The sequence below is a fragment of the Panthera pardus genome, unplaced genomic scaffold, assembly GCF_024362965.1.
Source record: "Panthera pardus isolate Hobbes unplaced genomic scaffold, ASM2436296v1 HiC_scaffold_21, whole genome shotgun sequence".
NCBI classification, from domain to species: domain Eukaryota; kingdom Metazoa; phylum Chordata; class Mammalia; order Carnivora; family Felidae; genus Panthera; species Panthera pardus.
The window spans coordinates 37,648,072-37,675,146 of record NW_026526777.1 but is presented as its reverse complement, the minus strand read 5'-3'; the positions used below and the strand labels follow the sequence as shown (position 1 = coordinate 37,675,146).

General features: G+C 43.9%; 1 long non-coding RNA gene across 4 annotated transcripts in view; it reads right to left on the bottom strand.

Moving 5' to 3' along the window:
• Window positions 1-7,493: 7,493 nt before the first annotated feature.
• Window positions 7,494-27,075, bottom strand: part of LOC109254811 (uncharacterized) — a 64,740-nt gene continuing 45,158 nt past the window's right edge. For all 4 annotated transcript variants that reach the window (XR_002074988.2, XR_002074983.2, XR_002074989.2 and 1 more), the window contains exons 4-5: window positions 11,519-11,606; window positions 7,494-9,369 (exon numbers count right to left, since the gene is read on the bottom strand). This is a non-coding gene — a long non-coding RNA (uncharacterized LOC109254811). The remainder of the gene's footprint in view (window positions 9,370-11,518; window positions 11,607-27,075) is intronic.

Here is a 27,075-nt window from a genome sequence, read left to right as displayed (position 1 = left end):
CTATAGCATATAGTAAGCAGATATACAGGTTCACTAGCATTGTTACTTCTATTATTATACCCTCCCGAATACTATTTTTCACAGTATTTGATCTTTCATAAGATCCATTCTTATTTTTAGCATTTTATTTATTCATAATAAAAGTTACCTTCCTCTGCTACTAAATACACATTTAAGCTTATCTTCCCACATTCTCAATTCGGGTATGTGGGGTAATAACAAAATAATGTTGACCTCAACAAAACGGAATTCCTGTTTACAACCAATACTATAAATCCTATTAATTAAAATATTTAAAGACATGTATGAAGAAGATCATGAAAATCCTTTCCAAAGCTGCTGATTGTCTTCAATGGTGACAGCAATAGTATATTGACCATTTAGAAATTAAAGTACTGTTATATTCCAGCTTGACCTAAGAGGTCTTGTGATAATGACCTTTCTAGCACAGACTAACCAAGGTGGCAGGTAATTTGCAGCTAGAGGCACTAAGTGACTTTTTACCTTGTGGTATAGTTCCTAGAAGAAGAAACCAAGATGCCCAGACGAGAGTCCCAGAGATGCCAGTTTGAGTTGTATTTGTAAGACTCCCTTGCCATGGATCCTTAGATTCGTCCCTTGGTCTTTCTGTGCCAACACTGGCCAGCATTGGGAGTGAGAGGATCCTGCCGCTTGGTATGTAGCGTATATGGAGCGCTTGTCGGATAGAAGGTTCCGTGATGAGGGAAATGTTCTAAGTCTGGCCTTCCAATATAGCCACTAGCCATATGTAGTTATTGAACATCTAAAATATGGCTACTGTGACTGAATCTTTTATTTGCTTTTAGTTCAGTTAAATTTAAAGAGCCTCACATGGCTACTGCCTGCAGAATTGGGACCGTGCAAGAGTGCGAAGAAAAAAAATTCTCTATTCCCTTAGGGCCTAGATAACTCTTAAATAGATTTCTAGATAAGAGGTCTGTCTACATTGGAATTTTTTGATGTCCTGAAGGTTTCACATGGAAGACTGTAAACGACAAGGAAGGTACTCGGGGTTTGTGGGTGTGCTTTGCTCCTAGGAATACTGTGCTGCTCAGACACCCAGCCCTGTTCTTTCTGTAGTTAACCCTTGGATTTAGCCTTTGTCAATCATCAACATTCAAAGTATGAGGTCCAAAAGTCTGGTGAGTGGGCTTAGATCTCCTCCCAACAGCCAGAGGTCATGGTCTCCCTTTTCACTTCTTGCTCAAGAACACAAAGACCTTTAACTCCATGGGCTGTGTATTTTATTGGCCTGAGTGCACCTCGGCCATTATTACCCCATAGTATCTCCTGGTCTAACGTATTCATTCTATGAGCAGTTTAATTTTTAATTGCAGTTGGGATTTAAACAGAATGAGACATGTTTTTCTCCTTAACCAATATATGAAGGCCTGGAGCCATTGATTTCCACATTCTAATGTAGAATGCTAAATGTTGTAAATTTACTTTTTTCAAATCTACTGCAGGTACAAAACATTTTTCAGTCTATATCTTTTCCCTTCCTGCTTCCTTGCTAATCTCCCCCAAAGCAATTCTGTCATGTCCAGTCAAGTTTGTTGTGCAATAACTGTCCTCTGTTTAGGCTTGGTTAAAGATTGAAACTTGATGAAACGAGTTGAGGGACTGTTCTCCTCTCAGATCCTGTCTACAAGGGCTAGCTTTCGTCTTGTGGTACTTAGCTGGCAAACGGAGACTAAAAATATTTTTATTGTTGTTTGCAGTTATTTTTAGCAAATTATAAAGGTAAAATAATACTAACTCATTTGGCATTAGGAAATGAATCAGTCAGCAAAATGAACATCTCTACCCTCAGAAGTCAGGATGAGTTAAAGAAAATCAGATTGTTTTACAGAGAGAAAATATTCTGTACCTCACCTTTTTGTTTTCTTGGGAGATTCATGGGTGGGTTTTGATGAAGGTTCTTTGTGGCAAGAAGCAAAAATATTTCAAATGGAAAACCAAGACATCATAGAGCTAAATTAGGCTGAGGAATCGCGAGAAGATAGCAATGTCTAGTTGTGTGTCATGGAAGGTGAGGACAGGCAGTACTGCCCCAAGTCGACCCCCATCCCTGGAAGCAGTGACGCTAATGATGCTTTTTGCCTTATTCGTCCTCTCACTCTGGGGAGATGAGCAAAGTGATGACGCATTGCTAAGACTTGTGTCCCCCACCTGGCTTTCCCTTCCCACCCCAGCCAGTAACAAAGGCAGATGTCATGTGTTAGGAAGGTCAGTTCTGAACCCTCCCAACATCCACACATAGGACAAGAGTAGATGAAAAGCCTGTGCAAATGCAAGCGGGGGACCTGGGGAGAAGGGCCTCCCTGTGAGCTCCACGCTATACCAGGCTCTGAGCTGGGCGTGGGAAATGCAAAAAACTGACAGGGACAGCCCTCAAGCAACTTGTAGTCTCTTGACAGAAGGAGACTTGTATTTCTACAGAACGTGGAGAGGGCTTTATAAAAGCTAGTGAGAGGGGCACCTGGGTGGCTCAGTCGGGTAAGCGTCCGACTTCGGTCCAGGTCATGATCTCACAGTTTGTGAGTTTGAGCCCCGCGTAGGGCTCTGTGCTGACAACTCAGAGCCTGGAGCCTGCTTCGGATTCTGTGTCTTCCTCTCTCTGTCCTTCCCCCATTTGCACTGTCTCTGTCTCTTAAAAAATGAATAAATATTAAAAAAAATTTTTTTTAATTAAAAAAAAAAAAAGCTATCGAGAGAGCCCAAAAGATGCCATTCCTGAAATTCTAATAGTGTCTCCCCTTGTATGCAACAGGACTGGCTCTTAGGCGATTAGAAAGCGGCCATCATTTGGCATTTTCTCCTTTTGCAGCACTTGGAAATGCAAGTGTCCCTTCCTCCTCAGACAGCTTCTTGACATAATCAGAGACCTATTGGGTACCTATTGGGTACCTATTCCTTGGAAGCCAGAGAGGAACGCAAGAGCATTGGGAAAAAAGATACACTCCTAAAGTGTAAAGTCAGTATTTGGCCTCAAGGAGATAGGAGCTTACACTCAAAAAGAATTAAATATTGTCTCATGTTGCAAAAACCACTGCTGCTTCTAGCCAGGCTGTTCAATGACACAAACCCCCAATGTCACATTCCAAGGTATCAGGGCCTTAGGGAGAAATCTGTCATCACAGAATCACTTAAGCAACATCAGATCTATCCTACTTAGTGGTTACAGTGTCCCCTGGGATGCTCAAAAGCATATTGGCCCTGGCTAGAATCGTCTCTCAGGGAGTGAGCTCATCAGGAATCTCTCCTTGAGGGCCCTTGACACAGGAGAGGGCCCATGAGTCTGTCCTAAGCAGTACCTCTCCTTCCTCCCTCAAGCGGCTGGGGCCAGGAGTAGCTGATGGAAAGCACTTTTCCTTCCTCCTGAGCACTAAAGCTACCTCAGCTGACATCACAGGGCTCTGTAGCTCAGTCAGCAACATTCGTCTGAGCTGGAGTTTGTGAATTTGGACAGATTCCCCCGATCTGTGCCAAAGGCACAGCCAACAAGGACACAAACAATTCTGAGAACGGGTGACCTTTTTTATTCATTCACCAAATAAATGTTTATCGGATGCGTCCAGGGTACCCGGAACTGGGCTTATGATGGACAAGCTCCTTGGGTTTATGGCCCTGACACTTGTGTTTGCGCAGACCGTGGGAGGGAAGGCTGTGAGAAACCCACCGTGCTCTTGATTTATGCTGGTGGATCTGAGCTTCTGATCATTTGCTCCAGTGAAAGGGGAAAAGGATGTCTGGACAGGACTGTCGAGGCTAGAGTCCTCGCGGTTTCCAGGGCGGCCCTTCGGTAAAGTGCTTAGCCTGATGCGGCTCCTTGTGTATCTGTCGTCTTCACGCCTCGCTAAGTTCTTCCTTCTGTCCAACTTAAGCCCCTCATGGCAGTCAGCCTCCTGCTTCTCTGTGTTTGAGGGAAATGGAAAACTCCCCAAAACCACGGTCATGGGGAAATAGCTCTAATCAAAACAGTCTCCCCTGACCCCAGCTATCCCAGACCCTCCAGACCCAGCAGAAACCCCCTTGCCCTGATCCTTCAGCCAGACACGAGAGCTGGTCCCCTTGTGTGACCGGTACCCAACCCAGTCTTGGGTACGGTCTGCTGCCCAGCCTTCAGGGTTGGCACAAATGTGGACAAATGGTGGCTAAAGTTGCCACGTCCCGTTCATAGGAACAGGCAGCTCACTGTGCTGTCCCATGCCCCACATCAGCCGTTTGGCTATTTTCAGGGTCTCTGTTTCCTTTCATACTGCCTCTGGGAGCCCTGGGTGCTTCATCTGTGAAATGGGGCTGATGACTGCCCTTTGAAGAGTTGTCAGTATTAAATGTACTGATACATGTACCAAGCCTGCTCCTTGGCAAGGACCCACCAAATGTTGCCTTCGGCCTCTCTGGTCAAGTGGCCAGCGTGGCCTGGTGGCCCAGAGAACAGCAAGAAGAGAAACCAGCCTTCTGGAACAGCGATGTTTGTCTCAGATCATCTCATCTCCACCTTAAAGGAAGATGACGTCCCAGGGCATTTGAGGACCTAAAAGTACTAAAATGTCTTAGACTCACTAGAAATTTATTATTCTCTCTGGGGAGGAGGGCATTTACATTTATCGGCATCCAGACTCCAGAGCCAGCTACAAATCAGACTCCGACAGTTCAAATCTGATGCTTTCACTCCCGTACGGGTCTTCTATTACATTGCTGGCCATCTCGCGTTTCCCCCTCACATCCCCATGTGCTTTTGCCAGCTTCTACTCCACAAATGGAACCTCCCTCTGGGTGACAGAGCCTGGAGCAGGTAACCTCAGGAGCTGTCCAGGGCCATGTTTTTGGCTATATAAAAGAAGACAGCCCAGCTGACTTCCTGTCCAAGGTTCCGTAAGCCGCCCTTGTGTCCTTATAATTCAGGAAAACATTTATCTTTGTGCTTTTCATCTGGGCACTCCCCAATACATGATCTTTCCCTAGTCAGAGGCATCCACAATGCCCTGAAGAGTGATGGGTTAAAGCAATAATGCAAAGACAAACCCAAAAACAAAAAACCCATGTTTAGTCTTTTTAACATCCATAGGGAAGATATCAAGAATAAAAAAAGATAGAGTTTGGCCAATAAAAATAGAAGAGAAAGGGGCGCCTGGGTGGCTCAGGCAATTAAGTGTCTGACTTCAGCTCAGGTCATGATCTAACAGTTCGTGGGTTCAAGCCCCACATCAGGCTCTGTGCTGACAGCTCGGAGCCTGGAGCCTGTTTTTCCCTCTCTCTCTGCCCTTCCCCTGCTCATGTTCTGTCTCTCTCTCAAAATTAAACATTAAAAAAAAATTTTTTTTTTTTTAATAGAAGAGAAAGGGGAGCCTGCGTGGCTCAGTCAGTTAAGCATGGCCTCTTGATTTCAGCTCAGGTCATGATCTCACCGTCATGAGTTCAAGCCCCACATCAGGCTCAGGCTCCACGCTTAGCCAATCTCTCTCTCTCTCTCTCAAAAAAAAAAAAAAAAGCATTAACATAGAAGAGAGGAAGAACAATAGGATTACCTTGCCCCACTTTAGACATGTTGGCATTCTAACCGATCCCTGAACCTCCATGCATTTCACATATTAGGCCTGTGCGCACACTTGGCTTTCAGCATGCACTGCTCTCTTCCCTATGGCTCTGCCTAGCAAGTTCAGATCACCTCTAAAGATTTACCCAGGTGGAGAGTTTGCCTCTCCATAAAGCTTTCCCTGAAAGCCCCACAGAGCTGGACACCACCCTAGCTTCTGGTCTACTCTCCATTAAAGCCCTCAGCTTCTTGTAACTCCCCACTTACATACCTGTCTCCTCTTCTGTCTAGGTTGTGAACATCCAAGGGGGGGATTGGAAGTTCATCTTTGCATTCCTGGTGCCTGACACATGGAGGCCATCGGTCAAGTTTACTTTCTTGAGAATTCAAATGACCTAGCCATGGTACAGTTTGTGGTCCTGGGAGCCAAGCCACTGAGAACAGATTGCAAACTCAAGAGCTCTTGCCCAGCCCAATGGGCATTTCTAGTTCTCAGTCCTCAACTCAGTTCAACTGCCCGGGGGAGCCTAAGCAGTACTAAAAGGGCCCAACGGTCCCGGCCATGCACTTGGGCAACCTGATAATTACTGCAGTCACTGATGCAGAGGTGCATTTCCTCCATGAGTAGTGTGGCCCAGGCCCTGCAGTCTCCGGTAGGAGCCAGACCTGGGCTTGGCCCCTTTGTGACCAAGGTGAAGCTCTGTCATCCCTGTCCCTGGGCTTCAGTTTCTGCATCTGTCATGTGGTTGTGGGTCTTAATTAGAAAGCTCTTAGGGATTCCTGAAAGGACTGTTATTGTTCAGCTGCACAAAGGATATTATGTCACAGTGGTATAAGAGCACGGCAAATAATGGAAACTAGGAATAATAAGGGCACTTATTCCCAGAAGCACATTGATTTAAACCACAAAAGCTCCTTGGAACAGGGCTTGAGAATTGTAAAAGCCTGAGCAGTCAACAACCCCTGTGGGAGGGGAGCCCATGCCAGGCTATTGCTGGAGAGTTGATTCGGTCATTGTAGGCGGCCCAGTTTTGTCCCTCAGGTGTTCTCACTTGGGTGACATTTCCCTGCTCTAATGAGCCTAGCCTATTTGCTGGGTTCTGGAGAGAAACAACCATTACTTCCACTTCCCTTGCATAAGATGCAAAGAATTGGCCTTAGCACAGTTCAGGTTACTGTTCATTCTCTGTATGACGAAGATGGGTCTCCAGATACTAGAAAATTCATCACCACTTTTGCTTCTAAACTCTGCATAGCAGAAGTCCCATCTGGGTCACATCTTGACCCAGCCATTGCTACCGCTGGGCAGCAACTTTAGAAAACCACCCAGATGCACTGTATCTGTGAAAAATAAAGCTCCCTTAACAAACAGATCATCCAACATGGAAAAATATGTTGAAGCATTGCTCTGACAGAAGAAAGGACAGGATCTGCAAAGAATGGTGGCTCTGGTTGCACAAAAATTTCAAACTCCTGAATGAAAAAAAAAAAAAAACACCATAACCCAAACTATAAGATAAAAAGAACAAATGGTAGGGGATATATTTGCAATATTCATAATAGACTAATGAGTACTATCCTTAATATATAAAAGTCTTTGAAAATCATTACGAAAAATAATAGCACCCAACAGAAAAATGGGTTGAGGATCCAGAGAATCCACAAAATAAAAATTACAAATGGCTAATGAACAGCTTTTAAAAACGTTATAATGAAATAAATGTAATGAAAGAAATGCAAATTTAAGCAAAAAGATTTCATTGTTTTCAGCTATTAGATTGGCATAGATTTTTATTTTTAGCGATATGGTGAACTCACATTTAATGTTACCTAGTAAGGGTAACTATAATTATATTCTATGACCCTACAATTCCATTCCTTATTCCTCCTCAAGGAAACTTTGCATCTGGGCATAAGTAGACACATGGGAGAATGTTTGTAATATCTTTATTTGTAATAGCAAACACTGGAATGAACCCAAATATCCATCAATAGGTAGATATATAAATTATGATATATTCACAATAGAACACTATACAATGCTAACAACAAATGATTACAGATACAGGTAGCAACATGCATGAAGTTGAGTGTATGAAGTTAGTCACTCTGATTCCATTTATATAAATGTTATGGTGTTCCAAGTCAGAATATTGGTTCCCTTTGGAAGGGCGTAGTAACCGGGTCAGGGCTGAGGTGCATTTCTATGACACTAACAATGTTGTGTCTTGATCTAGGGATGTGTTCATTCTGAGAAAATTCATCAAGCTAAACCTTCATGATAAGTGCACTTTTTTGTATGCATGATATACTTCACTTGTAAATGTTTTTTAAAAGCAAGTCCTCAAAGAATACACACACAAAGCATTATTTCATTTACATGAGGAAAAAGCATGCAAAACTAAGTCATATATTGTTAAAGAATATGAGCATATGTGGTGAAACTAAAGAAAAGCAAGGGGCTGGTAGAGACTCAATTCAGGAAGGTAGATTCTTCTGAGGAGCAGGATGGGGGCTTTGGATGGTTATGATCTTTTAGCTCTTAAGCTAGATGGTAAATTCACAGATGTTTTGTCAGTCTTTATGTCCTTCACATGTTAGAAATATCATTTTCATGTATTTAATGGAAACAAAATTAAAATTGTTTTTAAATTTTTTTTTTTTTTTTTTTAGAGAGAGAGAGAGAGCACAAGCTTGAAAGGGGCAGAAAGAGAGGGAGACAGAGAATCTAAAGCAGGCTCCAGGCTCTTGGGCTGTCAGCACAGAGCCTGATGCAGGACTCAAAGCCACAAACCATGAGATCATGATCTGAGCAGAAGTCAGACGCTTAACTGGCTGAGCCACCCAGGCATCCTTAAAATTATTTTTAAAAGACTTTGACACAACTGCTGTTGGAAGGCCCCTGCCAATGCATTGGCCCCTGCCAATTAATGTATTGATATACATCAATACAACTTTTCTAGAAAGGAGAATGTCTCTCCTATCCATGTAAAAATTATACTTCTTCTAAGAAGTTTCCCTAAGATAGAGACAAGAGAGCAAAGATATTATAAAAGAACATCAAACGTGGTTTAGTAAGACAAAAATTGGAAACAATATAAAGTTTTGTCAATAGGAATTGATCAAATTACACTAACTCCATAAAATAGAATACTATGTAACTATTAAGATTGATGATGATGATGTACATCTTTTGATGTCCATGGACACAGGTTCACTATAGATTCTTGCATAAAAAAAAAGTCAGGTTATGAAACAGTATGGTATGATCTCATATTCTTAAAGCTGTATCTTTTCATGTATAGGTGTGTAAGTAAGAGCCTGGGAAGTCTATCAAAATATTAATAAGGTAGCTTTTTCTAAATGGTACGCATAATTACTTTAAAAAATCAAAAGGTTTGTTTTCATTTTTTTTTTTTAAATAGGACGCAGTAGGAAAAAAAATCTCCCCAGCTGCTAACTTTCCAAGATACATAACAGGCATGGAAAAAGAACTTAAAAATATATTTTCTTATCACTGAAATCCTAACACATGAATGGAAACCCCCCGGAGTGCAAGGCCCACCTACATTGCATACATATTTAGTGTGGCTGGATACAGGTTTACAAAAACATTTCTTAAGCTCCCTGGGTCCATTCCCCTCTCCTTTGTCCAACTTCTTTCAGAGATTATCCAGCAGGGAAGGCATTTGAATGTTCAAGAGCTTCAGCTGCAAGCACATTCACATGTGTGTCGGCATTCCATAGCTGTTTATCAGGGCAGGGCCTCCCAGAGGGCAGGAACGAGGGCACCGACTGAAGGACACCTGATGTGGAGTGCGGGGGGATAGGTTTCCACACCCTGAATGCTTTGATCCCTGGCACTGCCGGCCTTGACTCTGCACCCTTCCCCACCTCACCAAGACCATCCCCCAGTCCTTCATGAGTGACTTTAGGCGGCCAGTGCAGTGAACTAACAAACTCTTCAGACAGGAGGCTACTCACCTGTAGGCAACCACTGAAGGTCTCTGCCAACTGTGTCCTCAGGGGCGAGCTGTTACCCTCCACACCCACCCACCTTCTGTCCAGGCTCCACGCCCCCAGCTCATTCTCAACTCTCTCCAGAGCCTCTGGACTCTCTGTGCCCAAAGAGCTGGTTCCAAAGTTCACAAGGTCAGCCTGGGCCTGGAGAGAGTCTGCTCAGGGTGTATCCACGGACTGCAGGCCCCGATTGCTCTCTGTACCCTTTCCCAACGGTGTGTCCCCTGTGGGGTCCCTGGGGACACAGGCAGTGGGGAAGCCTGAGGGCAGAGAAAGCCACTAAAACATCCCACAGGAATTTCCCTTTCATCCTTGTGGTGTCGTTGTTAAAGCAGATAGGTGATTAAACGTGAGTAATGTCTTAATACTGTTTACCCCAGAAACGTGCAAATTCACTGTTTTTGTCAATACGGTTAATCAAATTACTTCAGCTACATCAATGTTCACTGAGTGCCTGAGGAGGGTCAGGGATTCGTTAAGCCTATGGGAAGTAGAAAGGTAAGTGCATTCTTGCCCTCCATGGGCTTCTAGAATCATTCGAAATATGAAATAAAATACAAGCTTTTATTGTTATTTTTACCATGGAGGTGTAGAAAGCAACAGGGAGAAAAGATTAATTCACTTTCAGATTCTATGTACTGAATCCTGAGAACTACCAAGTTTTCTGATTCCATTTCAATTCTGTGTGTGTGTGTGTGTGTGTGTGTGTGTGTGTGTGTGTGAACCTCCCCTCCAGGGGGGCTGCCACTAATGGGTCTGCCTCTCCAGACAGCCTCCTTTCTTTGTGTCTCTATATTTCAAATTCCAAATTCTTAGAAGAGAGAACCCGAGCAGGTCACTGCATAAACATGGCTGCCTGGACCACACCGAGGGGTGTGGTGAGCGGATGTGTTTGGAGGGGGTTGGGGCAGGTTGAACTGTACCCCGAGAAGATAACAACTGAGCAGATAACCCAGTGTATGTCTACAGCCGTCCTGAAATGTGTACCATCCCTTCTTATAAGAGTCACCTCGCTACAATGTGAAAAGCAGAAGGCACAGAGGTGACCAGTGATCGCCTTCATATTTTACACTGTGTTGTAAATTCCATTTGTTTATCTCTCTCTGATGGTAAAAAGCATTATGTAATCACTCACTGTTATTTGATAGTACAGTCGGACGTCTTTTCAAGTAAGGTGTGCTGCCCTTAGGTACGCTATTAGGTACTATAAGGAGCACGTATCCAGATTCTGAGTCATTCACTTAGCAAACACGGAGTAGCAACTAGGTGCTGACCCATGGCGGCTTTGCTTGAGGAATCCACAGCGTAGGGTAGGAATCCATGATATATAGCATCGAAGTGATATGAGCCATGAAAAATTGAAATTCATCTTATTATTTAACTCCTGGCTTGTCCTAGAGAGACTATGCAAGGAATCCTGGTTTTCAAATACGCAAGCTTCCTTAATTGGGACTGAGCATAGTTGGCCACTCCAGCAGCAGGCCCGGGAGCAAATATTCATTGTAAGTCTACACTATGCAGAGCTCACATTATACTTCTGGGGACATCAGAGAAAGCGGTGGGGGGAGGGGTTCTATTTCCTGTCCTTGGGAAGAAGCTGACAGTCTCCTAGAAGAGGCAGTTATGTACTGGTGGCTCCAGAATTTCGATACAGGAAGGACTTAGGCCCCTCATTGGTTGGGAAAGGGTGGGCTTGAGGACCCAGCTTGTCGTCTTTGCACAGAATTTACCTGAACTAGGGGAACATCAGCTGTTCATGGCCAAGTAAAAGGTGAGTGTGTGGAGGGACGGGGTGCTGATAGAGTTGAAGAGAGGGTGGCTAACATCTCCCAACCCTGCTCCGCATTAGGCCTGGGTAAAAATGCATCCTACATGTATGAAAGAAACATCAAAACATGCACACAAGAGTCAAGGAACTTGGCCTTTGGTACTCACTTTGCCACTTACTGACTGGGGCAAGTCATTTTCCTCTCTGGGCTGCAGTCAGGGCTCTGCTGGCCTGCCCATAGCACTCCAGGAGGTCCTGAGGACAGATACGAATGGATGTGAACCAAGCAAATATTGTCAAACCAACCTCAGTTAAATAAAGATCCCTGCTCACCTGGTTGGGATATCCAATCTTGATTTCAATGACCTGGCAGAATCCACCTAGTAGCCCAAAAAGCCAGAGGAGTTTTACAGGGAGTGTATATAGACAAAAAGAAGGAAGAGGGAAGAATAACCAAATCTGAATGACTGAAAGAGCATTTCATTGTTTAATTATAAATTTACCCAACCAACCACTGATATGATATAATATGATATGATATATGTGTATATATATATGTATATATATATATATATATATTTATAAAATATAATGATACAATGTGTTGGCTTCTAATTCCTTTCTTACCAAAAAACTAGAAAGGACCCTGAATCAACTATGACTGAGAGACAGATATAGAGGGTTATATACGGGAAGAGAACAGAGGTTGGGGTCACTCCAAAGTGTCTGGTATCCCAAATCTGCCACTTACCAGCTGTGCCACCTGAGGCACGTTACTCAAAATTGCTGGATCTCATTTGTAAATTTGTAAGTTTGAGGCAGCACAGCCTCACTCATGGGTCGTTGTGAAGATTAAATGTTAACACACCCCATTGTAGATGCTCAATACTGGTAGCTACTTGCTTTATTCTTGCTTGTAATAAATTATTCTTCCTCTCGCATGGTCCGAGTTCCCTCAGTACTTACTTGCTGTTCATGTCCCATGTCAAGTGGGTAACAGTATCCTCTTTAAAATTTAGGATGCCTAATTCTATATGAAGAAAATTCTGCTGTTAGACTTGTTCTTCTCTTGGACAGAGTCCCAACAGAGGCACAAACCACCATCCCCGGCTTCCTCCTACAATGGTGGCACAGTGCCCCATGGCCACATGGCTCCAGCTGGAAGGGTTAATACTGCCAGAGGGACTGGATGGAAATAAGCAAGAAGCAGCTTCCAAATTACGGGTAACCCCTAAGGTTGCTTCCAAGCCTGACACACCACAGTTTTAAGATTTTTCTCTGTTGACTTCATGGATCCAGATAGACTTGCCAAAGCCTAGAGAGGCCAGCTGACTCAACAGAGGTTGCACATTGAGCAATGGCTGGGCAGGAGTTAGTGGTTCTGGACTTTGAGCTATTATCACAAAGCTGGAAGAGACCTTGAGCCCATCACACTGGAAATTTCAAACCCATGCTTGCAGCGTTCAATGGGCCAATAGTATGCCATGTTGATTTTTTAAATATTGCTTGGTAATTTTCAACTCAAATAGTTTTTACAATGTTAATTCATTTTAAAAATATTTATCGACAACACACAGTACCCATTAAGTTCTCTTTTTTTGTTCTTTACTGACATTTCCTAGATGGAAATCAGGAGCGGGAGCTTCTGGGTAGGACATCCTGGCCTTTGCCTTAACTGGATGTCAGTGTGTGTTAAACCTCTAGACTGCCTGCAGTCTTGTGATTGGAAGGGAGAGCAGGAAATAGTGTGAAAGTGAGTCAGACAGAGGTTGGGGGGAAATTGGCATGAGACAGCAAATAGCACAATGGTAAGGTGATCAGGAACAGAGTCAGGTCTTCCCACGAACACATGGGCGAGCCGGGAGAAGATGAAGGAGTTGTAGTGAACAGAGAGGAGGAGAATTACAAAGATGGATGGACTGAGTGTAGGTACCAAGCAAAGAAAGGAATCGGGAAGCTTCTGTGTCTGGGTCCACCCGATGCCACTCGTATGAGTCAGAATTGAACTCTGGAAGCAGAACTACTATGACTAGTACAGAATACGGAATTTATCATAATAAATAAGCTCTTTCACAATGGGGGTGTGGAGCTGGGAGAGTAAAAATCTAAAAGATCACGGAAGTCACTAACCAGCCTTGGTGTGGCTGAACCAAGTGGAGCTTACAGAAAGCAAGGCAGGTCGAGCTGTGGAATGGTGCCTTCCAGGGCTCATGCAGAATCTTTGGAAGGATTGACTCTTTGGAGTTGATTGGCTCTTTGCAGCTCTTGCCTCTGTGAGTTTGCAGCAAAATGTCTGAGAGTGGGCATGGGGTCACTGTTGGTCAGCAGGGCTGGCAGTCCCAGAGGGGCAGGGAAGAACGGGGACACACAGGAGCCTGGCTGAACCTCTGTGCCCCTCACCAGCTCCAGCCAACAGTGGCCTTCAGCACAAGATGGCGGCTGCTTCACTGCTGCCCTCACCATCTCATGCCACTTCACTTCTAGCCACCCTAACCAGAGTCATTCAGGGAAGGGGGTGCTGGGAAACACAGTTCCCAGAATAATCAAGGTGACCATCCAGCAATCCCACACTCTGATCTGGGAAAGACAGGAACACACTCAGTTCTGAGATTCACAGACACATTTTTGAAGTTTCAGAAAAGTCGATGGTAGAGAGGAATGCTGTCAGTGTTTCTGTCCATCAAGACTCTGGGTTGCAAGTGTCAGAAATTCTAATACAAACTGGCTTAGGTTAAAAAAAAAAAAAAGAGGCTTTGGGCAAAAATCTTGGGGCAACTCAAAGAATCAAAAGAATAGTTGCCAGATGATGCCAAGTCAGACAAAACTTGACCCCGTAAAAACATACTCTTTCATTTCCTTCTCTCTCTCACAACCTCATCTCTGGATGGCAGCCTCATCCTTTCCGCCTTCTCATGTGGCAGCTCTGGTGTCACAGTTATACAGCCACTTGACCAGAAAGAAAAGACAGTTTCGCCACCAGCTTTATTTTTTTTAATCCCTGATTATTATTATTATTTTTTTTTTTTTTTGATCAGTCCTTGGATAATCCCCAGACCAATTGTTGTGACCAGGTGAGTAGGATGTTATTATGGTTAAATAAGTCAGGGGACAGGTCCACCCTTGTGGCCTCAGAGGAACAAGCCAGGGTACTTTGGTCAGCCACCCAGAACCATGCAGAGGAAGAAAGGCTTTCTCCCAAGGAATGAAGCTCCATTCCCAGAAGAGGGGAGAGATGTGCTGGGCAGACAAAAGTACCAACTGTCTCCATTGGTGTCTCAGGGACTGAATGAAGTGTTCCCCCAAATTCATTCTTCTCCTTCTGGTTCATTTTCTTTAATGTTATAGCTGCTGCAGCCAGTTTCTGACCACACTTAACTGGTATTCCAAAGAGAACTGCTCCAGGGAAGGAAATGCTTGGTGAGGGTGACGATCAGGTGACAACAATTATCTGAGAGACCTAGCGATTGGACAGTTTGCTCAGAGCCATTCAATTACTTTCAAAGAGGAACTAGGACTCTGACAGAATATTCCCCAGGGAACACATTAGCAGGCTGGTTTATAGATCGCCCTGTGGAGATTTGGGTTACTCTCTCCATGGCCTAATCAGATGGTTTTCCTGGACCTGAAAGGACAGAACAGGGGCAGCGTGGTTACTCAGAGGTCAAAGAATATAAGACATTACTTGGAATCTGACTTCAGCATGGAGGTGGGTTGAGATGACTCATGATGTGTGTGTGTGTGTGTGTGTGTGTGTACTTTGAGGTAAAAGGAGTGTCACTGAAGTAACAGACATCTTTTCTAGGAGGAGGAAAGGAATCTGAGATTAGGGTTCCGGGGGCTCTGAAAAAGGCAGGCAATTTCATTGTTCTTTAGGTTATCTGTTAACCACCTTAATCAGATAATCTAAGACTTCTTTTTGGCTAATAATATCATTTATTTCTCCTCTCCTATTTGTCTTTTATACTTTGTCAGTGGTTTCCATGCTTGGCTGTGCATCAAAATTACTTATGGAGCTTTTTAAAGAGTTCCCAGACACTGGGTCCCAGCCCCAGTACCCCCCACTCCCTATTTCAAGTTCCATGAAGGATTCCAGTGCACAGGCAGAATGGAAAACAGCTCTTCATGCTGTAAAGTGCTCTCCATCCTTCAGAGAGATTTTGTGTGCTTCGTCTTGCCTGATACCCAGGGCAAGACCAGGCTGGGAAACTAAGGATATGGTGGTTAAATGTTGTTTTTAAGGTCAGACAGCTTGTACAGGCTGGAACCAGGTGGGCTGGAACCTGGGTTCTTTTGCTCCTGACCCAATCAAAAAGGGCATCTAGGGCTTGGTCTTGACCTACCATGGAGAAGCAGCAGAGAAAAGAGGCCTGACTAATAAGAATAGGTCTACTTCCGTATGTAATCAAAGTAATACTCTTAGGCAGTATCCATAAATGAGTACCTCCTACAGGCAAAGCCCTTCCCCAAATGTACCATCCATTAACTTTTCCTGCTCTGGTGATTACTGCTGTGGGATGTTTGAAAATCTGCTTGACCTCACTGTTCATTGGTTTCTTCATCTATACAATGAGAATGGTGGGTTTGGGTTCTTTCTACTTTCTTTCTTTTTTTTTTTTTTTAAATTTTTTTTAACGTTTTAATTTTTATTTTTGAGACAGAGAGAGACAGAGCATGAACGGGGGAAGGGCAGAGAGAGAGGGAGACACAGAATCGGAAGCAGGCTCCAGGCTCTGAGCCATCAGCCCAGAGCCCGACGCGGGGCTCGAACTCACGGACCGCGAGATTGTGACCTGAGCTGAAGTCGGACGCTTAACCGACTGAGCCACCCAGGCGCCCCATCTTCTACTTTCTTTCTAGATTATTATATCTGTTCACTGAATAGCCCTTGGACATGATGTGATTGCAAGGGCTGAAAAGAGCCCTCTATTTTCTTAATGTCTATTGATTCTTTGTCCCTATGTTGCAATGTGGTATAAGAACACGCTTAAAATGTGATAAACCCTAGACAAGATGCATTACGACTCAGTCTCATGCATTTTTCAAGTGAAAAATGAAAATGACTGACAGCATAGGGAGGGGGGAGTGTGAAGAACAGAAAGCAGGGAGGCTGTAAATCCATGAAGAGGAGTGGGGAGAAATTGCTGGAGGTGATAAAAGAGAAGGGTGGCAGCAGCAAATGTGGCTGATTTATTTTGCCTGAGGTAGGGAGGTCCTAGATGGATTATTGGATGCCAGTTTAAACTCTGTTCCCTTACTTTTACCCTAGCCCTTCTGGAAGACCTTAAGATCCTTCCCCCTCAGATCCTTCACTATCCCAATCCCAGTAACCATGAAATAGACACTAGTATCTTAAATGAACGAAATATTTCTGTTGGCCCTTGCCAAGAGCTGGAACGAGGAACCCAAAAGCAAAGAAGGTAATACAAAGAGAGACACAAACCCAGAAGAATGGTGTCAGGAAGGTTAAAGCTCCTACAAAGGTGGGCCTTGCCAATCATGACCAGGGCAATAAAAAGGCCCACTGGGTCATGTTCAGAGCCAGAAGATGGGCTAGACCCACAGTTTGGGAAACAGCACAGTGTTAACAAGTGACAAAGAGACAGAAGAGACACTAAGGTCCTAAGTACTTACTCTCTTTCCTCTATTGGAGACACAACCAGGTCTCTGAATGCTCAGGCTGAGCTCAGGATCTGGCACACAGTAGGAGTACAATAAAAATTTCTTCAGGGAATGGAGAATGAATGGGAGGAGGATAAAGAGGAGAATGCCCTTGAAGTTCAACAGAGAGCCCAGGATGTTTGAAAAAGTGTGAGAAAAGAGTCTGTGCTATCAATTCAATCCAAATCAGGAGCAAAAGTTCACTGTGGTAATCAGCTCCATAGGAAACAGACTGAGATGGCGACTGGGTGAGTGAAGGGGATAGAAACAGGATTGAACTGTAATGCAGATGCAAAAAATCTCAGGTCCGCCCCATAGACTGGCTCTTTAGAGTTGGCTCACCCTGAGGCTAGGGGGCTGGGTCTGTCTACCTCATCAACCAGTCAGGGATATAGGCTCTGCTCCCGGACGAGGTGTGACCTTGGACCACCTGTGAACTGTCAGCAGCCAACACTCCCAAGAGCTGAGGGAATGAGTGACTCAGTCTTGAAGAAAGAATGTGTGGGCACACCATGGCACCCACAAATAATTAATCCCACCTCCTTATTTTACAGGTGAAAAAAGTCCAGAGATGAAATCATATAGCCGGTTAACAGCCAAGCTGGGACATCTCTCAAAATGGTTATTAGAGTATTCCCACAGGCCTAGTGTACGTGGAATTTGGCATGGGATTTGATGGAGCTACCAATATGGATGAAAAGGAGAAAGGGAGGTTAGATCAATGGTTCCCAAATCTAGCTGTTACCAGCATCATGTGTGAAGGGTTACTAGAAGGCAGATTCCTGGGCTCCATTTTCAGAGAGTCTCTTATGAGGGAGTCTGGCACAAAGCCTGAGAATCTGTATTTTAACAAGCGCCCACATGATTTTATGCGGCACATCTCCCAGCCTGCGCCTGGGAGCCAGTGTATGAGAAAACAAAACATTGTTGAATAATCTGGACAAAGTATTGTCAAATGATGTTATCCTGGAAGGAGATCTCATCTGGGTTCAAGAGGGCTCACTCCTGAACTCTGATTTAGTCAACAAATTTTATCAACTTGAAGACTTCAGTAGCATATATATCCAACAAAGAGGACCCCAGAATTGCAAGAGATTACTAATACTTTAGATGCTCAAATTGAGATTTCAACAGATTTCAACATGTGGCCCTTAAGTATGATTTTACAGATTGATATTTATTGACACTGAAAGTTGTTCACAGTATCTAAAATGAGAGAAAGCAGCAGAGAGGCAGCGGGTATGGTGGATTAGAGCACAGACATTGGAACCTAATGGACTGCATGGGTTTGAATCCCAGCCTTACCGTTTACTCACTATGTGGTCCTGAGCAAGCTTCTTCTTTCCCTGTGCCCCAGTTTCCTCATCTGTAAAATGGGAACAGTGCTATGTAATTATAGTACTTGTCTCATAGGGTTACTGTGAGGATTATGTGAGTGAATATGTATAAAGGATTTATAACTGTGCCTGGCACATAGAAAATACTGTAGAAACATTTGCTGTCATTATATGTAATTGTTTCAGTTATCTATTGCTGTTAAAAAAAAACCCAAAAAACTATCCCTTGGGGCGCCTGGGTGGCTCAGCCGGTTAAGCATCCAGCTCTTGGCTGGGGCGCTTGGGTGGCTCGGTCGGTTAAGCTCAGGGTTAAGCTCAGGCTTAACCTGAGGTTAAGCTTCAGCTCAGGTCATGATCTCACGGTCCGTGAGTTCGAGCCCCGCGTCAGGCTCTGTGCTGACAGCTCAGAGCCTGGAGCCCGTTTCGGATTCTGTGTCTCCCTCTCTCTCTGCCCCTCCCCTGTTCATGCTCTGTTTCTCTCTGTCTCAAAAATAAGTAAATGTTAAAAAAAAAAAAAAGCATCCAGCTCTTGGTTTCGGCTCAGGTCATGATCTCACTGTTCGTGGGTTTGGGCCCCATGTCAAACAGAGCCTGCTTGGGATACTCTCTCTCCCTCTCTTTCTCTGCCCCTCCCCTTCTTGCTTTCTCTCTCTCAAAATAAATAAACTTAAAAAACAAAAAAAACAAAAAACAGACTCAGGCCCAGCCCAGACACAGAGGAGAGGAAATAGACCTCACCTATCAATGAGAGGAGCGGCAAAGAATTTGCAGCCATCTCTAATTGACCACAGAGGTTTACCTCCATGTCTGTCAGTGTGTGTGTGTGTGTGTGTGTGCACGCTCATGCATGGACATGTATGCATATGCATGTTTATGCATAGAGAATGATGTGTGGAAGAGTACATACCAAGATGTAAATGATGGTTATCTTTAAGAGGATGGTTACAATATGGTTGTTATTCTCTTATTTATCCTTTCACGTGTTGCTTTTTTCTCCCTGAATTTTCCAGAATAATGTATGTTACATTGAGTAATTTCCATATTTTTTAAAAAGATTTCATTTTTAAGTAACCTCTGCGTCCCACATGGGGCTCGAACTCACAACCCCGAGATCAAGAGTTACATGCTCCACTGACTGAGCCAGCCAGACGCCCCAGTAATTTCCATATTTTGAAAAAATATATGAAGATTTAAAATGAATATGAGCTAAAATTGTGATAGTTCTACCAAAAGAAGAAGAAGAAGAAGAAGAAGAAGAAGAAGAAGAAGAAGAAGAAGGTGAAGAAAGAAAAACACTAGCTCAAATCTACACAGCATTAATAAAATCACAGCAGCTACATGTAGAACAAAGGTCCTAATCCTACTCCCCTCAGCAATCAGACCACACTGAAGTGTTACATGCGGTGCTGGATTCTGAACTCTAAGATTCACAAAGGGAAACACAACATGTGAAGGCGTGAACGGGGAGACAAAGGGTCTCTAAACTGTTTCTCGTGGAGAAGGATTTAAGTATACTTGGGTTGAAGAGGCTTAGAGGAGTCATGATACAGTGACCTGAGCCCTCATTCCAAATGCAAGGAGAGGTGCCATGGGGAAGAGGCATTAGTATTAGTCCTAAAGAAGTAGGAACATTTTATGGAAGTGACACAAAGGCAGATGTGAGATTCTTCAACAAAGAAGAACTTTCTAGGTTGTAAAAGAATAAAGCTGGAATGAGCTTCCCAGAAAGGTAATAAACTCCCTGTGCAAGTAGAGACCCGATGCCCATGTCTCAGGGTTCCTAGAGAGAGAAATTCTGCCTTGGGGAGGTGCCTGACCTAAGACCCTTCCCAAATCCCTTCCAAATCCCAGGCTGTATGACCGTAGGCTTACATGGGAGTGAAAATAAAACATATGACCATTTATTTAGGAAGCTTCAGCCTTGTCTTGGCTAAAGGCAGTGGCCCAAAATAAATGAGTTCTTGAGATTCCTCTAATGAGCCTATAAGTGGATATTGCCCTTGCTGCAAAAACATGATAAGTCAACAAATATCATCAAGTGAACAATAGATACACGACAATATCTGGAGTATTAAGATGTGGTCTCTCGGACCACAGGTTTAAAGTTGGGGGTTTTTTTTAATGCTTATTTATTTCTGAGACAGAGACAGAGCGTGAGCGGGGGAGGGGCAGAGAGAGAGGGAGACACAGAATCCGAAGCAGGCTCCAGGCTCCGAGCTGTCAGCACAGAGCCCGACGCAGGGCTTGAACCCACCAACGGTGAGATCAGGACCTGATCCGAAGTCGGTTGCTCGACCGACTGGGCCACCCAGGTGCCCCTCAGACCACAGGTTTAAAGTTTAATAAAAGAGGAAAGACATATAATCACTGTATAAACTTAACATTCTTAAATACTGTCATTACAGATGAGTACCTGTGGGCCTGGCAGGGGCCCAAAATGTAAATGATTGATTTGTAATAGCAAAGAGAGCTTGAGTTGGGGAGACCTTCCAGTTGCAACTAAGAGATGAGAAATGAGAGGCTGGGGGGCACAGTTGGGGGGGAGGCAAAGGAAGAGAGGCCTTGCTCCATAGCTTCGTGTTAATGTGAACAGCTCTGGTGAAGGAAAGAAGGCTGCGTGCCAGTCTCCTGGGTTGGGCTTTCCTAAAAATAGATCACATTCTATATTTACTATAATTGTAACCACTTCCATTTACTAAGGATCTACTATATGGTAGTTGCTTCACATATCTAGTCAGTAACCAGGTAGAGCAATGCCTATTATTTTCAGGGATCAGGGTCCAGAGGAAGGAGGAGCAACGGCCGACCTCCTTTGGCGTGCCTGCCTCACTCCCACGAACCTTGGAACTGCCCCTTGCCTCAGCAGCCATCTGTTTAGCATGAACCCTGCTCTCCTGCCCTCAGCTGAGTCCGAGCTCTCCCCCAGGCATCCGGAACTGTGTCCAAGGAGAGATCTAAGCTTCCCGTGAACTGTAAAACAGACACAAGGACACTGTGGGTGGCCATATTCTGTTATGCTGAGACAGAGAACAGAAGAGACAGAAAGACAGACAGAGAAATCAGATACGCAGAGAAAAAGAGACAGGGAGAGTGCACCACGTGCTGCCTGGTAAGCAGTCACCACTTCCACGGCTCCGTTCTTTCCTGGGACCTGGAGGCCTTCCTGCCCTCCAGTATTAAGAGACAGCCCTCTGTCTTTAAGTTAAGTTGACCCTTTTTGCATACACTAGCTTGAGCGTCTATTCCTGGCAACCAGTAAGTTTTGAACTAATACGGTGTTTTGTCCATCTGTTAACCAAGAGGCCAGTCTTCCAACTTAGGTTCGTCCATGGGGATCTCCCAGCCCCTTTCTGTCTGCTCCAGAGTGGCAGTTTTAGGGTAACACTTCCTAAAAGGAGGTTTGGCGGGACAGCTTGCTCTCTGCTTCATCAAGGTGGTTTCTGTGCCCGTCAGGTGTCATCTGTCTCATAACCAGCTGCGCTGATGAGGGGAGAGGGCTGTTCAGCAGCTGCTCAACTCGCTCAGACCGTTTAATAGTTCCCCACATCACTTCGCCCCCAGAACGTGCACCTTTCCCATGGTGTTGTCGCTCTCCAGGTTTCAACGGCACGCCACAGAAACAGATGCTTTGGGAACTTGGGTTCCTAAGCCCCTAGCAGCTACCGCAGCATCTCGCCCTGGACCTGCTCCCTATACACTGCTGCTGTCACCCTTGCTAGACCTTCTCGAAAGCCTCTTCTTGGCTCTGCCCACAGACTCCCCACCTCATTGGACTCGCCTGAACCTTGTACCAATGTCGGTGAGAGCTCTGATGACATATTCCTGCTTCGTCTTCCAAGCTACCTGTCTTGGAAGGGCCTTGGGGCAGGGTCTGCGTCCTATTTGTTTTTGTGTCTCTAGCCCCTGTCACAGTGGATGGCACATGGTTGGTGCTTAATAAGCGTTTGTGGACGAATCATTAAACCAACGCATTTCTCTCCTGGACTCATTTCATTCACGGTCTCTTCACACGGATGTGCTGGCACACCAGCAATGCTGTTTTACTTCACTAATATCATTTCTTTTGGGACAAGTTTTTCTTCCCTGTTTTGTCCTTGTCTGCCTGACGGGCTGTAAAGCGAAGGCCTTCCTCTCTCTCTCTTTCTCATCCCTAGCACAAGGCTTTACGAACAACTGGTGTCAATTCGTGGGGGTTTTGGGGTGTATGTTTTGTGTTTGTTTTACAGAGCTCAAAATAATGATACCGTGCTTATGCTTTCACAGGTAGTTTCTCTGATGGCAGTTTCTTCACTGTCCTGTCCTTTTCCCTCCTCTCCTTGTGGCCGGCTCCCTCCTGACAGTGGACATAGTTCAACACAGGGCTTTGGATTCAACGTGAATGAATCCATTACACAACCAGACAGGAATTTACTCAAACGTCCAGGAATAGAGATATCTATTTAATTGGCCTCATTGAGCTTGGAAAAATCTATCGCATCACGTTCCTGAACTTTTTGACAGAGCAAACAAGAACCTCCCAAGTGGCCACTGGGAGATTGCCGCCGTCCCCACCAGTCAGGCCGCGGCTGCGCAAAGCGCACTAGGCGAGCTCCCCCGCCTCTGGCCCCAGCTGCTGAAGGTCTTTCACAACAAGGCAGAGACAGTGGCTTGAGAAGATGGAATTGGAGCAGACGGGGGAGAACAGGAGAGGGGAGAGGCTTGCCAGCCAGCAGAGGCCTCCATGAGTGAGAAGCAGCTCCGTGGGGGTTATATTGGCCACCCCCACCTCATGGTGGCCAGGCTACTGCTCCCCGGTGGGCAACCCTGAATGCAACTTCGGTGCTGCTGCCTTGCCCTCTGAGTCTTTGAGTTCTCTGGGAGGCAACAGCCCCCTCTGCATCACATCACTTTCTTTTTAGGTGAACCGAGGCAGCCGCCGGAGAGGAATAAATATGACAGAAGAGAGGGAAACTGACATTTAAGGACCTACTTTATACCAGGCACTGTTGTAGGCTCTTCCTTTCTCTCTCCTTTCCCTTCTTCCCTCCCTCCCTCCTTCTTTTTTCTTTTCTTTCTCTCTCTTTCTTTCTTTTTTTTTCTTTCTTTCTCTCTCTTCCTTCCTTCCTTTCTTTCCTTCTTTCTTTCTCCCTTTCTTTCTCTTCTTTCTTTCTCTTCCTTCCTTCCTTCCTCTTTCTTTCCTTCTTTCTCTCTTTCTCCCTTTCTTTTTCTTCTTTCTTTCTTTCTTGGAATACAACTTTCTAAGAGCCTATCTATGAAATTTTAGGTATCTTCAATTACTAATAATGAGTTAATTATTTTCTTTTACTATGTCTGGCTTGCTAGATATTATTCAAAATCTCAATGGCCCAGCATTTCAGCAAAATGCTTGTGACATTGTTCAGCTTTTCAGCTAATAATATACACGAGGGAATTTCCTTTTGTTTTTCTGATCTTCTATGTAGCTCTGAGTGTATGATCAATATCTGTAATCTCATTCTATTCTCAGAGCTGAAAAGTAACTTGAAGGCTCCAGATGGAAATTTTGGGGATAATATAACTTCAATTGCCTACTGATATCTGTTCTCTCCTTTATCCTTGCCACATCTCCCAGCCTTCCTTGGTATAATGGCCACGTGGCTAAATTTCTTCCAAAAAAACCAAAACTGTGAGAAGAAGGGCCGTATGCCATAGGCCTCTACCTGTGAACAGGCTGTGCCTCGTTCTTATTCTTTCCCCTCTTCCCACACACGGGGATCCAAATAAGGTCATGACTTAACTTTGACCATGCAGACAACATCAAGGCCTAGGCGATGGAGAAGCCACAAAATGGAAGAAACTTCGATCCTTAAATGTCAGGTAGATCAGAGCCCCCCACTGCCTGGAGCACTCACCTGGGACTGTCCCCTGACAAAGAACTAAACTTCTGTCTTCTCTAAGGCATGGGATTTTTGATGGGTCTCTTTGTTAGAGCAAACTAACCTCACCCTAATGAATACAGAAATTGGTACCAAAAGTATGGTATTGTTATTATAAAAACCAAAAATATGTGGCATTGGCTTAGCAGTTGGGAGATAAGATAATTGATGTGGTTTACTAGAGAGACAGTGTCTTTGTTATGCTGGGGCAAAAACTTGTCAAGATTGTCACCTGCCATTATTTGAAGGACAGACCAATTGCCTAAGCCCCTAAATCTACATGAAGTCGTTGCATAAAACCACATTGTTAGTATATACTGGCTGCTCCTTCCTGTTTTTTAGTAATACACTGCAACAGAGTGCTGGCAAACACTGGTCAGACCGCCACGAACCCAGAAATAGGGATCTTTAAAGTCAATTGCCTCTCTACCCAAAACAAGAAGAGATAAAACTATAGTTGTCTAGAGCATTTTTCAAAGGTCAGTTAATACTTCTTAGCCGAACCAAGAGCCAGGCCTGTGGCAAAGGTGAGACTAAGGGTCTAAGAATTTACCCTGAAGCCTATCATTTCAGATGGACTCAAGGTAGCCACTATTAAAATGAGAGAGAGAGAGAGAGAGAGAGAGAGAGTTATTGATCAATCAAGGAAGCAAAGAAATAAAGCAGTTTTACGAACGATGTTCAGAAAAGAACTTTGGGAATGGTGACTGGTTCATGGAACTGACTGAAGCTTTTACGGTTTTTAGACTTCTACATTGCCAAAGAAACAAGCCTCGTCCAGAAAAAAAAAAGTCTCTAAGTCTTCAAGGCATAAAGAAACCCTTGGCCTTGAGTCTCTGACATATGCCCCAGTAGGAAGCCAGCTGTGAAATTTGCATGGCACCAAAGAGGGCTTAATCCAGAGCTCACTTCAAATGCTGCCAGGAAGAAAAATAGATGGCAGAATAACCTCAAGAAGGCAAAGCCATCATCCACGAAGGTCAATGGACATACCTCTTCCATACTCTTTACCACTTCTTGCCAGCTGGGATTAATCACGTTGTTTGCATGTAGCTATTGGTCATTTTCATTGGCTGATGGTATTTCTTTGTAAGAATACACCATAATTTAGCCATTCTATCTTTTATAGATATTTAGGTTGTTTCTGGGTTTTTTTGTTATCATGTTATGAACATTCTTTTACATATTTCTTGGTGCACAAGTGGACAGAGTTCTCTAGGGTAGATTCTTAGGGGTACAATTAATGGGTCATTAATTACTCAGTAATGTCAAACTCTCATAGTGATTGTGCCAATTATAGCCCCTCCTACAGTGTATTTGTGTTCCCTTTGTCCCATTCCCTTGTCTGATGTGTTATTTCTGGATCTTCTAATATTGTCTAACTGGTAGAGGCATAACGTTGTGTTGTTGGGGTTTAATTCACATTTCCCAACTTCTAATGAGATTAACTATCTTTTTATATTATTTATTGGCCATCTGGACTTGCCCTTTTGTGCCTATTCAAAACTTTTGAGTAGAACTATTGGGTTGTCTATCTCTTTCATATTAACTTTTAGGAATTCTTTTATGTAACAATTAACTACTACATAATGTTGCAAATATTTTCTCCCACTTTGGGGCTCATCTTTTCACTCACTATCTGGTCTTCTGATGGTGATGAGAAGTACTTAATTTTAATGTGATTAAGCTTAATTTTTTTAATTCCTCAGTGTGCATTTCCCTATCTATGGTTCATACTCAGAATGTCTGAGAGATGATCTAATTATCTGCCCAAGCATAGTATAGGGCAATGTGATTGGATAATACTCTCACGCAAAACCATTTCCAGGTGGCCTACAGGTGTCTGTGTTAGGATCAGTGCTAATCTCTGGGCCTATTTACTATCCCTAAGGTAGGGGAGTACCATTTAAAAAAAAAAAAAATGAGGCGTGCCTGGCTGGCTCAATTGGAAGAGCATGTATCTCTTGTTCTCAGAGTTGTGAGTTTAAGCCTCATGTTGGGTGTAGAGATTACTTAAATAAACTTAAATTAAAAATTAAATAAAACAATAACTGATGGGACAGGTATAAATTAGACAAAGGACAATATATTTAAGTTAAGAAATGTTACTTAATAACAACAAAGCTCTTAATAATCCATATCCAGAGATGAAGAAAATAAACAGAAAACTTTCTAAAAATTATGTCATTCCATAGTGTGGGATTTTGCAACTCAAGTGTTTGGTGATTGAATACTTAACAACAACAACCTACCCTAAAATGCAATTTGCAGACAGCTGATTGATTAGATTCTGGTGATTGCAAAGTTAGTGCTGGGAAGTAATACAGTTAACGTTTCATGAAAGTATTTTGAAGTGACTACAATTGCAATCTAAAAAGTGGCAGACCAGAGTCTAAAAAAGGAGAGTCCATGAGTTCAGATTTGCCAGTGTTCATCAAGGAACTTCCAAGAGAGAGCAGGACTGGATACACAAGAACGTTCCCATCACTTCAGGCAGCTCTGTTTCAGTTTTAGAAAAATCAACTATTCAAATCAGAAGCTCAGGTGAGGAGGGGAGATTTCAGAGACCTGTGTGAGGAGAATTGCTCTACAGACAAGATGCAGAGAGCCAGAAGGGAACTGTACGAGGATCAGGAGTTTATCCAACCCAACAAGCATTTCTTGCCTGCCATATCACAGACGCTATAGTGGATACAAAGTTGAAGATAAAGTTCAGTTCAGTATCCTTGCGTGGCAAGTTCCAGAGAATGAGGCTCCAATTAATAAGTAATGTTTTTTTGGCTCATGTCTACAGAAGTTCAGGCTTCAGTGTTGGATTAATTCAGTGGCTCCTGG